This window comes from Malaya genurostris, chromosome 3 (assembly GCF_030247185.1).
Source record: "Malaya genurostris strain Urasoe2022 chromosome 3, Malgen_1.1, whole genome shotgun sequence".
Classification (NCBI taxonomy): domain Eukaryota; kingdom Metazoa; phylum Arthropoda; class Insecta; order Diptera; family Culicidae; genus Malaya; species Malaya genurostris.
The window spans coordinates 301,141,132-301,156,530 of NC_080572.1; the positions used below are offsets into that span (position 1 = coordinate 301,141,132).

The 15,399-nt window shown below is 38.0% G+C and overlaps 2 protein-coding genes across 7 annotated transcripts in view; one reads left to right on the forward strand and one right to left on the reverse strand.

The window, feature by feature from the left end:
- The window catches only part of LOC131439116 (chondroitin sulfate N-acetylgalactosaminyltransferase 1), a 134,209-nt gene that overhangs the window by 90,227 nt on the left and 28,583 nt on the right, over positions 1–15,399 (forward strand). The gene's annotated exons all lie outside the window — the stretch shown is intronic.
- The window catches only part of LOC131439117 (synaptobrevin), a 57,312-nt gene that overhangs the window by 35,007 nt on the left and 6,906 nt on the right, over positions 1–15,399 (reverse strand). The window lies entirely within an intron of this gene.

A 15,399-nucleotide genomic window follows, 5' to 3' on the forward strand; every position in this document is an offset into this window, starting at 1 on the left:
GGACCATTAAAAATTTGATGATGGAGTACCATTGTTCTACATTGAAAGAACAATTTTTCCAGCACATTGGGTTTGTTTTTTTTCTAAATAGTTTTACACTAATGATTCAAATTGTACCTGATTCGGTTTTTTTTGTTTGTTTTGAACTTTTATTGGGATCAGAAGTAAATCTCCAAAGTTTTTCGCAACATTTCAATCATCGAAAAACAGTTTTTTTGCTGTACAGCCCGTTTCCGTAACACGACCTAACGAATGGTTGGATTTTCCAGGATACATCCGCACCACGTGAAGCTTCCTCGGCAGCACACACCCAGCGAATGCGAGGTCTGCCCAGCAGTACACAACCTCTTCCAGGTACTTTGCTGAGCATCATGTCAACTATTCTCTCTTTCGGCATTATTGCTACATATCCAGCACACTGTAGTTTGCTGTGTTTTATAACCATTCCAATGTCAGCAAATTTTTATATCGCGAATATTGAGCATATTTTCTCTAAAAACTACTGAGTACTCGAATATCTGCCTTCATCAAGGACCATGCCATCATCTGCAAGCTATGAGATTTCTGCTGGTTACGTAGTTCGTAAAAAGCTCTACTAGCTGGCGGTTTTACCTCATGGCAGATATAAACTCGTCGACCATCAATTCCCGCCTTTGATCCAACACCGTTTAGGTGTTACGTTCTCTATAAGCCATCTTGTAGATTCTTGGTAGAGTTTATCGTCCATCCTATTCTCGCAAATTCTCTTTCAAAAGGTTTAAATGCCTCTTCCACAGCTCAACGATCAACACCCATAATGTCAATTTCATCCGCAAAACCAAGATTGATGACGTTTCCATTTCTCTGTACGCCGGATCCATTGGTAAAAATGGTACACAAAAGTAGTTTTTTTTTTCGCTGTCTATGATTGGAAATTCAGATTCCATATATTAGATTGCATATTTTTACCTTTTTTATATACAAAACGTGCTTAATCCACCTAGCAGTGAGATGATACCTTTTTTATCATCCGCATGTGTTTTTTGCATGAATATTCTTCGGTGTTTTAGTTCGCATGACATTATTTTAATGATATTCAAGTTCTATTCACTCATTACCCTGTAATGTCGAAACTGTAAATCGGATCGAATTTTAATCTAAACGTGTTATAATCGATTGAACCTTCCATGAGATGTCGAAATAAATTCCATTTCAGAGCTTACGGTTATTCACGGTACTACCAGAACCAGTATTCAAGAACCAGCATAACCGAAAACGATTCGTATGGCCATAAATTAATATGACAAATAAATTGCAATAATTTTGAGTCCCACTTTGAAGCTTTTTTGGAGTGTCATCTTCTATATCGGTATGAATTTTAAAAACTCATCACTCTGTAATTCCAGAATCGGAAGTCAGAATCGGATAAAATTCATTAATTTTGTATGGGACCATAAATCCTTTAATTTGAATTTTTGTAGTTGAAATTTGATTTGGACTTTTTTGAGAAAACGATTGAGCTTTGAGAAACGATTCGATACTGGAACCGGAATTCTAAAATCGGTGTAGCCGAAGTCAGTTAAATCCACCTCAAGAGCTGTATAGTTTACATTTGATTCAAACTAGTTGAAAATCACTGTAGACATCTTTTAAAAATCGTAGTGCGAATTAAATTGTTGAGTACCTCCCGAATCGAAAAAACTGAGATAAGTTTATTTGGTTATCGACTATCCAAATCTACAAACCCGATAAACCTAATAAATTTGTGCGAAATGGACATTTTTATACTAATCACCTGTATCGCATAAACCGGAAGTTGGATCTGACTAAAAAGCGAGATATGTTATAGGATCTTAAGACCTTTCATTTTAATCTTTTATGGTTCCTAGATTTCATTTGAATCTTTGTTCGGTTCTGCCATCTACGAGAAAAATGAGTAACACTATTTTGATTTCGTTTCACATATCATTCTGTAGTTCCTAAACCAGAAGTCGGATCCAAACGTAATTCAGGAACCTTATGTAGGAGCGTACGACTATTCATATGAATCTGAGTTTGTAGAAAACGGTTGAGTCATTTCCGAGAAAACTGAGTGAAATTATTTGTCACACACGCATTTGCTGATCTCGACGAACTGATTCGAATGGTATATGGTATATGTTATGTTCTTCCAGAATTTATTTCTGTAAGTAGTTTAAATAAATATAATTATGGAATTGCTTTTAACTCGAAAATGCTGCCATCATCTGGTTTACATATGTCATATTCGAACGATTATGTTGCAAAAAACGAACCGTGCTAAAATCGGTCCGAGGCAAAATTTCTTGTAATAGTATGGTGTACACAGTCTTTTTGGTACTTAGAAACAATGTAACAGTATAAAAAATCGTGTTTCACGTTGCTCCCAAGCATTGCTTTGTCATACAGTGCTCAAAACTCCTACTGCTGGAATAGGGGACATAGTCGCTTACACAAAAACGTCGATATCTCCGTTAAAAGTGGACGGATTTTAATAATCTACGGCTTGTTGGATAGGTATTACCATGCGGAATCTATGTCTGGAAACATATTTTGTTTTCAAGGTCAAGTGTGACAGATACTGTCAAAAAAACTGAAAAATTTGACATAAAACTTCTTATAACTAAAAAAGTAAACATCCTATCTCAAAACCATTCTATAGCGTTCTGGGTGACGAGGAGACCTTACATTTGCGACTAGTTTGATCAAAATCCGTCCAGCCATCTCTGAGATCTCGACCTCTTAGTTGACAACATACATACAGACACACACACACACACACACACACACACACACACACACACACACACACACACACACACACACACACACACACACACACACACACACACACACACACACACACACACACACACACACACACACACACACACACACACACACACACACACACACACACACACACACACACACACACACACACACACACACACACACACACACACACACACACACACACACACACACACACACACACACACACACACACACACACACACACACACACACACACACACACACACACACACACACACACACACACACACACACACACACACACACACACACACACACACACACACACACACACACACACACACACACACACACACACACACACACACACACACACACACACACACACACACACACACACACACACACACACACACACACACACACACACACACACACACACACACACACACACACACACACACACACACACACACACACACACACACACACACACACACACACACACACACACACACACACACACACACACACACACACACACACACACACACACACACACACACACACACACACACACACACACACACACACGGACATTTGCTCAGTTTGTCGAGCTTGATTTTGGGTAATTGAGGTTGATATCGAAGTTTGAATTACATTCAAGAAGAGTTTGATCCACTTTTTTGATAATTTCAGGAAGGGGGTCGGTTCTTTGTTTCCTATAAGGACCATCATTAATTGTTTGGGTTATCAAATTGTCATAATCTTGTTTGTCCATAATAACTACTTTATTTCCCTTGTCAGCCTTTACATAAAAAACAGGCTTTTCTCGCTATTATTTAACTAGCTCTTTTTCATATATGGTTTATACCAAATACTTCTAATCATTCCCACCAACACAAAATGGCCGCTTTCCACCATATGATTCACAGAATGCTGACCTTACCCCTCAAGAGAGATACTGCAATAAAAGAGAAAAACTTTATTTTCGAAATTGGAAATCCTCGACAAAAAATTAAGATTGTTGAAAAAACAATCACTTACAACTCTGCCTCTCCCATCGGACAATTTAAAAAGAATATCGGTGGACTTCAATCCAAACATTGCACATCCTTTGAAATCAAAACTAAATAAATTTGGTTTAGATTCAGTATTCAGCAGCATGAACCGTCAATTGAAAAATTTACTAGGTTCTACAAAAGATCCTACGGATAATTTGAAAAAATCTAGGGTATACAAAATCTCGTGTTCTCATTGTGATAAAATATATATTGGACAAACAAAGAGAACTCTAGACATCCGTTTCGTAGAGTACGTCGCTGAAATAGCGAAAGCATCTAAAGAATTAGTGAAATGACTACCACATCATTTCAAGTCAAAAGTAGCTGAACATGCCTTTTCTGAAGATCATGAACTCACTACCAACGATATAAAAATCATAAGACAAATTTCCAACCCATGGAAATTAGACACAGCCGAAAGTTCAGAAATCTTCAAAAATAACTCCATTTCTTTATTGAATCGTGGCCAAGGAAATAAGCCCTCTTGGCTATTCAAGTTATTACCGACACATAAGATACAAATAGATTTAGGAAATACTTAATCTCCTAATCTCCCACTTCTTCAGTTTGTTAACCTCCGCTGACAATCAAACTACCATCCTACCCGTTTGTCACTACCTGTTTCTTCCCGTTTTTACCCGTTGACAATAAGACATTTCGTATAAAAGGAGCAGCATTACAGCATTTTTTCAAACAAACTTATAAAACCGATACACTGAAGAAGGATGTAAATAACATTCCGAAATACGCGTATTTGTATTGTAACGTTTGTTATGCTTCATTAAAGTATAGTGACTTTGTGAAAGTGTAAAAACGTGACAGTGAAATAGTGGAATTAAATGGCACATAAATAGTACAACTTTTGAATATATTCCGCTAACAGCTCCAGGTAAAAATAGAAACTTTCTTGCAAAAGCTTAAATATAGTTGTGATATGTTTTACAAAACATAGAATGATGTTTTTTTCATAATTCTTCCCCACAACACTAAAATAGCTCAATGGCATTGCTATAGTACGCATCGGAAAATGTTTTCCAATGAGAATCATGTCATGATATTTAATTAATTGATGTTCCGGGTTGGCAGTTCAATGCATAGGACACTGGTCTTACAAACCAGTTGTCGTATGTTCGAGCCCCGACCAGAAAGGATTTGTAGTGTCAGTAGGATCGTAGCACCAGCCATGCAATTGTTCTGTACACTTTGAATTGGCTGCGAAATCTGTTGAAACAGAAGGTAAAAATCCACTACAGGAATGTAATACCAAGGCTTTGTTACAAAACAATATAAAAGCAAAGATATCCTACAAAAAATTGATTTCAATTCAATCAATGATATATTAATTAATCGTTATCGCCGCTAAATTTTGGAAAGCTGGAAAGAGAAGGCTTTTTTAGTCACCTGCGAAAATTCAAATTTCGACGGAAGATACTATTTTTAAAGATGTGTAATAACCCGCACAATCTCTTTCGAAACGAGGCAGCCGTGTTACGGTGCGTACGAGATAGCAAAAACAGAATATATCCAGATCAAAAAAAAATTACTTCGCTTCAGTGAGTTTCGTTCCACCGCTTTGCACTTCGACTTCGGTACATTTAAGGAAAAGTGCTCCAAGGTGCCGTTTTCTGTGAGTGAGTGAATATCACAAACGTGCGTAGAGACGCGCTGGCAGGGACTGGTAGGAACTTGTAAACATTCACGCAGCTGGGTCACATCATCATAACACACCGCTCGTTCGAAATCATATTAAAGCTGCCTCACTGAAATTTATTTGATGGTTGAATGGAATTTTATTCATCTGTTTTTTGCCAAAAAAAATGTGCGTTCCTGAGACATTTTTCGTATCATTCGCGGGTTGTTGGCAAAGTTGGTTGAAAAATCAAACCCGATTCGCAACTTATCTAATACTTCATCGAAATTGTTCTGCGTCGGTTTTTCCAGGGTTGTTGTAAAAATTTACAATTCAAAACCATCTGATCTGGTGTTACCAAATTTCTTCTGTACCCGGTTCAATTCTGTACCCGGTGTGGTAGTTGAAAATCCGTAACGTCTGGAAGAAAACTACTTGTTGATTGTAAGTAATAGATTGAAGATACTTAATTCAAAGTAGTTGCCTATGCACTTTTTCCCATTTCGTTTCATCAACCCACAAATACTATGTCGAAATAACTGTTCACCTTTTAAAGCGATCCAGTCGTTAAGCAATTTTTCCACATCTTCATAACTGTTCAAGTGCACATCGCGTTTACTTTCACAAGCGATTAGGAGTTGTAGTTGATGTCGATGGTTTGCCCAGGGTCAATCCATGATTTTCTGCGCTTGGGAATTCTCGAAATAAATCCAATTCACATCTTCCGTCAAGATCCGGTGCAGAAAACCCATGCCAAGAAAATAAAACTACGTTCGCCGTTTTTCACTGTTTTCTACTATCATTCAGCTCGTGAGGAGCCCATTTCACAAGCCTTTTCATAGTATGAAAAGGCTAGTACACAAAGGCGAGCTAAAACATTCTCGAAATCAAAAGTACCAAATTGAACTTGATCGTTAGTCACTTTCTGAAGAAAAATGTGCTGATGGAAAAAATTGATTTGTCGGATATGTTACAACAGGAAGTATCTGCTATTCGAAACTGATCAATTATGCATATGCATTTGCATATTCGAGCAACAGAATGTAGAGAAACATACGTTTTTGTCGGTTACTTCACTTATTCCATTATTCCATTCCATTAAGCTGGAAGTGACAGTAAATTGATATTCGAACTTAGCCTGCAAACGAACCTAAGTTTAAAAAAAAAATGTTTCGCAAAGAGCGTTAACTTTACGTCTGCTTAGCGGTTCAAATTGAACTGCCCTGCACTGACGAGTCTAAGACGAAACCTAAAGAAATATTGGGGACCAAGTTTGTTGAAATCGAGTCTGCCATCTCCGAGAAAATCGGAACTGGAAGTGATAGCAAAAGTAGCAAAAGTTTGATCAAAATCGGTTGTGCCTCTGAAAATAATTAACGAAGCACAATCTTTGAACGATGCACACACAGACATTTTCCAGAGCTCCGATCAAAAGTCGTTTTTTTTCCAGCAACTTTTATTACCTTTCTTTATAGAAAAGCAAGAATGAAAGGAGTCAATTTTATATATTTACCTGAATTCAATTATTTCTCTGAGACCCGATTCCGAAAGTGTCGGAAATAATGATCAAATACTCCAAAACGAAGTTTACTCACTTTTCTTGGAGATCGGTTAAGACGATTTTGTTGAACTTGGACACGATGAGCACTAAAGTTTTTGCACTCACTTGAACACCACTTCCGATGCTTAAGCTTGTACACGCCGAATCATACACAAGTTTGTACACAAGTGAAGTGTACAAGTTCGAACATCGAAGTTTTAAACTCGTCCGCAAACCTGAGTACAAACATTACGTTTGCACATCAGTGCTCTGAGTGCTTTGATGTAAACAGTTGGGTTTGGGCTTTGCTCTGTGCAAAACTATTTCAACTAAAATTCCAGAGCTAATAAACGATTACAATTATTTTGCTTACGAGCATGAGAAGTTATAAAATGGTCATGTTTTCTTCCTAATAGTGAAGACATGGAAAACAGACATCCAAGTAGAGATTTCAATGTGTGTATGGAATGTAATGGTTGTTTTAAAAAGCAATCACCTAGTAGCAATTCTCCTGTAGAAGCGCTTCGAGCAACCTAGCAGTCGCTTAAGGGCTCTTGTGTTCGAGCTTCCATACAATGGTAATTAATGCGTGCAAAGTCGTACGCAACGGTAATTTTACACTGATTTCACTGCATGGTTTACACAGCTTTTTTGAAAAAGATTGTATTAGCTTGGATGTCTGTTCTCTGTGGGTAAGATATAATTTTGAATTTTCCGTAATTCTTGAGTCTTTGTGGAAGGAAAAGAACTGACCCAAATCGTTGGATGGAACCGAATCAACTCTTGGACACGTTAAATTTACATATTTTTTGGAGAAGTTTACCAAATTCGACGAATTTGAAAAAAATCAGAGTAATTTACCAATCAAATCAATACTATATTTACAAAAAAAAATGAAAAACTTTGATATAACTCGCGTTTTAAGCTTACACCACTATTTTCTCTTGAAAGATTGTGAAAACACTTTCCATTTCGGAAGTTTCACTCAAAGCCGCCTTAAACAGAACATTGGCTCATGACAACAATAAACATCGTTCGAATTAGTCCACGTCGAGAAAAAAAGGGTGAAACTAACTAAGCTTGGGGTTATCACGATTAATTTTATTGAGATAGTTTTTTTTTTTTTCTTCATAAATACGTTTATTTCATAGGCAATATACATAAGTTTTTCTTCGCCGTGGCATCTACAATACATAGTACTTTAAACCTAATACATTTCGAATATCCTATTAGTATGTTGGTATTCATTAGTTAATCTAAACACTGTTTTTATCAAGCGAGTTGCTATTATAAATTACATTAAATGAAATACATTTATTTTGTACATGATCTTATAACTATTTCAGGTTTGTTTGTATCAGTTCATCACTTTTATTTAATATAAGATAGCTGGCTATTGGTTGAGCTCATGGAAGAGAAAACAATCTAACATAAAATAAAATTTAAATTGGAACTCCAATGGACTTAATGAAATAATAAAGAAGTTTCATGTAAGGAACGTCACGACAAGCAAGAATGTCGCGAACTGGGACATTGGATAGTCTACCTTGGGTACGCAAGGAATTTATTAGTTGAGATCTGACATCACGATACTCCACGCATGTCCAAACAACATGGTCAATATCGCGGTAACCTTCGCCACAAGCACAATGATTAGTCTCGGAAAGTCCAATTCGAAGGAGATGTGCATCTAACGTGTAGTGATTGGACATGAGTCTGGACATCACACGAATGAAATCTCTACTCACATCCAGTCCCCTGAACCATGCCTTTGTCGATATTTTAGGAATAATTGAGTGCATCCACCGACCCAGATCATCTTTATCCCAAGAAGCTTGCCAGCTGGCAAGTGTTCTTTGGCGAGACGCGCTATAGAATTCATTGAAAGCAATTGGTCTCTCATAAATTTCACCCTCAATAGCACCACGTTTGGCTAAAATATCGGCTCTTTCATTGCCTGGAATGGAGCAATGAGCCGGAACCCAAACTATTGTGATTTGATAATTATTATTCAATATGACGTTCAGGCACTGTTTTATTTTGCCCAAGAAAAAAGGTTCATTTTTGCCAGCAGCCTTTGAGCGAATGGCTTCAATTGCACTCAGACTATCTGTGAAAAGAAAATAATGGTTTGGAGATAATGTGACGATTATACTCAAACTATAATGAACTGCTGCTAACTCTGCTATATAAACAGATGCAGGTTCTTGAAGCCTAAAGGAGACCGAAACATTATTGTTGAACATACCAAACCCTGTCGCTTCTTCAATTCGCGATCCGTCCGTGTAAAACATTTTCTCAGAGTCGATATGCCTGAACTTACTTGTAAATATTTTTGGGATTTCCAACGAGCGTAGGTGTTCCGGAATTCCACGCACTTCGCGCTGCATGGATGTGTCGAAAAATAAAGTTGAGTCAGGGACATTTAGGAGGCTGACACGGATAGGAATATATCTTGAAGGGTTGATTTCCTGTGACATATGGTTAAAATATACAGTCATGAATCTTGTTTGAGATTGAAACTCAACTAGCCTTTCGAAGTTATTAATAACTAGGGGATTCAGTACCTCGCATCTTATTAGCAGTCGCGACGAAAGCTCCCAAAAACGATCCTTCAATGGAAGAACTCCCGCCAGAACTTCAAGACTCATTGTATGTGTCGAATGCATGCAGCCTAAAGCAATTCGCAAACAACGATATTGAATTCGCTCTAATTTGATAATATGAGAGTTTGCAGCGGAACGAAAGCAAACGCATCCATATTCCATCACTGAAAGTATCGTTGTCTGATACAATTTTATTAGATCTTCCGGATGAGCACCCCACCAAGATCCGGTTATTGTTCGAAGAAAATTTACTCTTTGTTGGCATTTTGTTATCAGAAACCTAATGTGTCCTCCCCACGTGCATTTGGAATCAAACCACACCCCGAGGTATTTGAAAGTCAAAACCTGTTGGATCATTCTTCCCATCATATGGAGCTGAAGCTGCGCGGGATCATGCTTTCTTGAAAAGACGACTAACTCTGTTTTCTCCGCAGAGAATTCGATACCAAGATGAACAGCCCAATCGGACAAGTTATCTAAGGTATCTTGCAATGGTTTATGCAGATCAATAGCTTTGGGTCCAGTAACTGAAACTACGCCATCATCTGCCAATTGTCTTAGTGTACATGGGGATACTAGACAGCTGTCAATGTCATTTACGTAAAAATTATAGAGGAGCGGACTGAGGCAAGAGCCTTGCGGTAGACCCATGTAGCTAATTCTGAATGTTACCAAATCGCCATGTGAAAAATGCATGCGTTTCTCTGACAAAAGGTTGTGCAAATAATTATTTAACCAAATCGCCATGTGAAAAATGCATGCGTTTCTCTGACAAAAGGTTGTGCAAATAATTATTTATAACCGCTGGGAGTCCATGTTGGTGAAGCTTGTCTGAAAGAACATCAATGGAAACTGAATCAAATGCTCCTTTAATGTCTAAAAATACAGATGCCATTTGTTGCTTTTGAGCGAAGGCAATTTGGATGTCAGACGAAAGTAATGCAAGGCAATCATTCGTCCCTTTATTTCTACGGAAGCCAAACTGAGTATCTGACAACAAACCGTTCGTCTCGACCCAAGTGTCGAGACGTCGTAGAATAATTTTTTCGAACAATTTTCTGATGCAGGACAACATCGCGATGGGTCTATATGAGTTGTGATTGGAAGCTGGTTTCCCCGGCTTTTGAATGGCGATAACTTTCACTTGCCTCCAGTCAGGTGGAACAATATTTTGCTCAAGAAGCTTGTTGAACAATTCCAACAAACGTCTTTTTGCGAGGTCGGGCAGATTCTTCACCAAGTTGAATTTAATTCTGTCCAACCCAGGAGCGTTATTGTTACAAGACATGAGTGCTATGGAAAATTCCATCATAGAAAAGGGGCTATCAATGGAACCATTATTTGAAAAAGATTCCCTAATAATGCTATGCGTAGGAACAGAATCTGGACAAACTTTCCTCGCAAAATCAAATATCCATCGGTTCGAGTATTCCTCACTCTCATTTCCTACGTTACGATTCCTCATTCGTCTGGCCGTATTCCAAAGAGTGCTCATTGAGGTTTCTCTTGACAAACCTTCGACAAAATGTCTCCAATAGCTACATTTCTTGGCCCGAAGTATGCTCTTGTACTTGGTTTCTAAAGTCAAGAATTTTTCAAAATTCTGAGGAGTTCCTCCTCCTCGTTTTAAAAACGTCTTGAAGGCATTTTGTTTCGCGTGCTTAGCATCTGAGCACTCTTTGTCCCACCAAGGGTTTGGAGGCCTTCTGTTAGACGATGGACCAAGAAATCGTTTGGTTTGGGCTTGTTCTGCGGCCTCCAGAATCGAACAAACGAGGAAGTCATATTCTTCAAGTGGGGGGAGCTCTTCCATTGAAGTTAAGGCACTTGAAATATTACTTTGGTATTTAATCCAGTCAATATTTTTTGTCAAATCATATGGAATATTAACTGAATTAGCAATGCCTTTGTTACTGCTAATTGAGATGATGATTGGTAAATGATCGCTACCGTGTAAATCAGGAAATACTTTCCAGGTGCAATCTAGTCGAATTGAAGTCGAGCAAAGAGATAAATCTAATGCACTTGGACGTGCAGGAGGTCTTGGGATCCGTGTCATGCTACCCATATTTAGTACCGTCATGCTAAAATTGTCGCAAATATTATATATTAAGGATGATCTGCTATCATTGTAAACGGAACCCCACATCATTCCGTGCGAATTGAAATCTCCTAAAATCAAACGTGGAGCAGGAAGGGCTTCGACAATTTCATTAAGCTGTCGTTGTCCAACTTGAGCTCTTGGAGGAATATATACTGAAGCAATGCAAATGTCCTTTCCTTTAATGTTTATTTGACAAGCAACAACTTCTATACTAGAAGTCGAAGGAATATTTAATCTATAAAAGGAATAACATTTCTTAATTCCTAAAAGCACTCCACCATACGGAGAGTCTCTATCGAGACGTATAATGTTAAAGTCATTAAAACTTAAGGCTATGTTTGATGTAAGCCATGTTTCGCACAAAGTAAATACATCACATTTTTGACTATGCAACAAAACTTTAAATGAATCAAGTTTTGGCATGATGCTTCGACAATTCCACTGCAGGACAGTGATTGAATCATTTGCGGCGGATGATAAATTATCCATCAAATGATACAAAACCTGAAAGAACTGGCCATTGAGCTGATAACTGTTTCAAAAAAGTTCTAGCTATTGGAAGGAATGCCGTTATGATAGTCTTTAGAGGTTCAGAAATATTGAATGCTGCGAAAATCCATTCTACAATTTCCGAAAACTTAAGTAATCCTGTTGGTGAATGTGAAACGGAGCCCACTGGATTATTGTCTTTCCTTGAGCTAGTTTCTGGATTGGTTTGTGAATTTGACAAACCAGGAGGCACAGTTTTTGGTTTTAAATTTGGCTTTTTAGCTTTAACACGGGGATCTTTTTTTGAAGATGTAATTTTAGGTGTCTTTTTAGGTATTTTGTGGTTTGTTAATCTCCTCTTAACAGACCCTTGAGGAGTGACAAACGAGGTATCTTCACTATTTCCGTCGGAGTCAGATTCCTCTGGCTCCATAAGATTTGAAAAACCGTTTTCGGTTTCCAAGGGGGAGACATGTATGACCGTTTTAAGCATTTCTGCATATGTGCGCTTAGACCGTGCTTTTAAAGAAAGCTTCATTTTGTCTTTACGCAACTTAAATGCAGCGCATACTGAAAGATCATCATGAGGTCTCTCCCCACAATAAACACATTTTTCAACATTTTTATCGCAAAGATTATCCTTATGAGGCCCTTGACATTTGATACATTTGGACTTATTACTACAGTAAGTAGCTGTATGCCCGAATTTTTTACAGTTCGTGCAATTCATAACATGCGGTACGAAAAGCCGAACAGGAAGACGAATTTTATCGATATAGACATGGCTAGGCAACGCAGATCCGGCAAATGTTACACGAAACGAATCTGAGGGACGATACGACTTTTTTCCATCGACAATAGATGCTGAGTACAATTGCTTGCACTCGAGTATCTTAACTCCCTCAAGCATGGAGTTTTTAAAACGACCAACTCCATTTTTAAGTAAATCATCGGCCGTCAGACTTGCTTCAGTCACGACACCGTCAATTTCCACCTCCTTCGATGGAATGTAAACTCGATATTCAACAGAAAATAATTTACAGGTTACAATTTCGTTCGCCTGTTTCAAGTCATTGACAACAACTCGAATTTTATCTCTATTAACTTTACATATTTCTTTAACTTCAGAGAAATGTGATGTCAAATCCTTGGTAATTTGCATCAAATTTAAAATCTTTTCTTTTTTTCGAAGATAGACTATCCATGGCCCAGTGGTACCCTGTGGATAATGTTTAGCCCTCGGAGTATTTAAACTCTTACTAGTATCCGGAATCGGATTCGGATGATCTTCCATAAGATCATCCATTACATTAAATTTTTTTGTAAATTAATAATACCAAAATAAAAACTTATGTTTAGTAAAATTTCAGATATAAGAAATAAAAAATAAATTAAATTAAATCTACCTTGTAGCTGATGTCTCTGTTCCTTTATCGTGAAGAACGACGTGAAGCTCTTCCAACGATTTCCAATTGGCAGTCTTCTGCTGTTTCCAATTGGCAGTCTTCTGTCGTTTACTGCTATCTCAGTTGCTCTGCCGTCGTTGTGAACACCACTGCACTTGCTGTGCTGCCTGTACCTGACCCCAGGTACAGTGCTTTTGCTCTTGGTGGCGATCAAATGCGATGCTTGCAGTGTAGCACCTCGCGATATATGCCGTCTCTTTTGATCCTACGCAGCGTACAAATTCTGGTACCTGGTAGATCAGCACTGGGTTGCTTTAGCACCTTTGTGCCTTTGCACCCCTTCGTCTTCGCACCTTTATGCGATGGCACCTCTGTGACTCGTCACTTCTATGCTCTCGCACCTCTGTGTTTCTACACCTCTGTGCGTATGAACGGGATGGCCTTCGTTGCTAGCTTTCCAGTCGGGAAACGCCCCGAATATTACGTTTGCTATGGGCAGTTTAACTACCTGAAGCTTAGAATTGTCTCGGTATCAGCCGTTAACTCACGAGCCAGTACAATCGAAACACAACCTCTTCGCTTGAATGGTTTTTACTGAATGCTTTATTGAGATAGTGACAACAGAAAATCTGGTTCGATACAGTCAATATTTTTTTTAAAAGAACAAAACAAAATATTTGTTATTTTCCAACGAGAATTTTTTTACAATATTTTTTTCGATTTTAACTGTTCCACTAACTGTAAGGTTGACCGTAATTTTTCGGCGTGTAATTATAAGAATTATGGGGTAAAATGTGCAAAAAAAATAAAAATATGTGAACTTTCTCGGAAAAAGCCGAACCGATTTTCACAAAATTAGATTCAAATGAAAGGTCTTACGATTTCACAAAAATCCAACTTCATCTTGATCTGTAAAAAATTAAATTTCATATTACTTAATCTTTTTTCTCAGAGATGGCGATATTGATTTTTACAAAATTAGTTTCAAATGATTAGTCTTTTGGTCCTATTCAAAACCTGATCCGACTTACGGTTCCGGAATTGAAGGATCAAAAAAGTTGAACACTTCAAGCAAGAATACAGTGATTGATTGTCAGTTGGCGGCCAAACGTATACCAGCCCCCGATTTCTGGTTCCTGAAGCACCGGAAATAGTGATAACAAACTCAAAAATGAAACAAACTCACTTTTCTAAGTGATAACCAGACCGATTCCCACAAACACAGGGTTCAAATGAAAGATACGGAACTCCTGAATTTCATCCGAATCTGACTTCTGGTTTCGGAATTACAAGGTGTTCAAAAATTCGAACCTTTATTAAAACCGCACCGGTACATACATGCGCTGGTACGGAAGAAAAAAAAACACAACAGCGCCTCTACGAGCGAAGCACACAGCATGCGATGTTCGATTTCGCACACGTGGTAAAGAATACGAAAACCAACACCGAAGCTCGGGTTTAAAAATCCAAGCGGCACTCAGCACACATAAGCACGAGTTTTCAACCGTTTAGAAGAAATCAGAATCACGGTACAGGCACCAAATGGATTCATGTTTATTTGAAAGATATACGCATGGTACATCGGTAGGTAATGTCATATCGGTGGTGTAGAGAAGTCAATGAACACTGCAAATAATATAAACATGCATGTTGTGACTAAAATTGATAAAAAATCCAATCACAAAGCATGTTTTATTCAGTTGATTTACAAATAATACTCTGTTCAGCTTGAATTTCATAAACATAAGTAACAGAAGTGCAGAATTTCGCTTTGTTCGTTTGTTC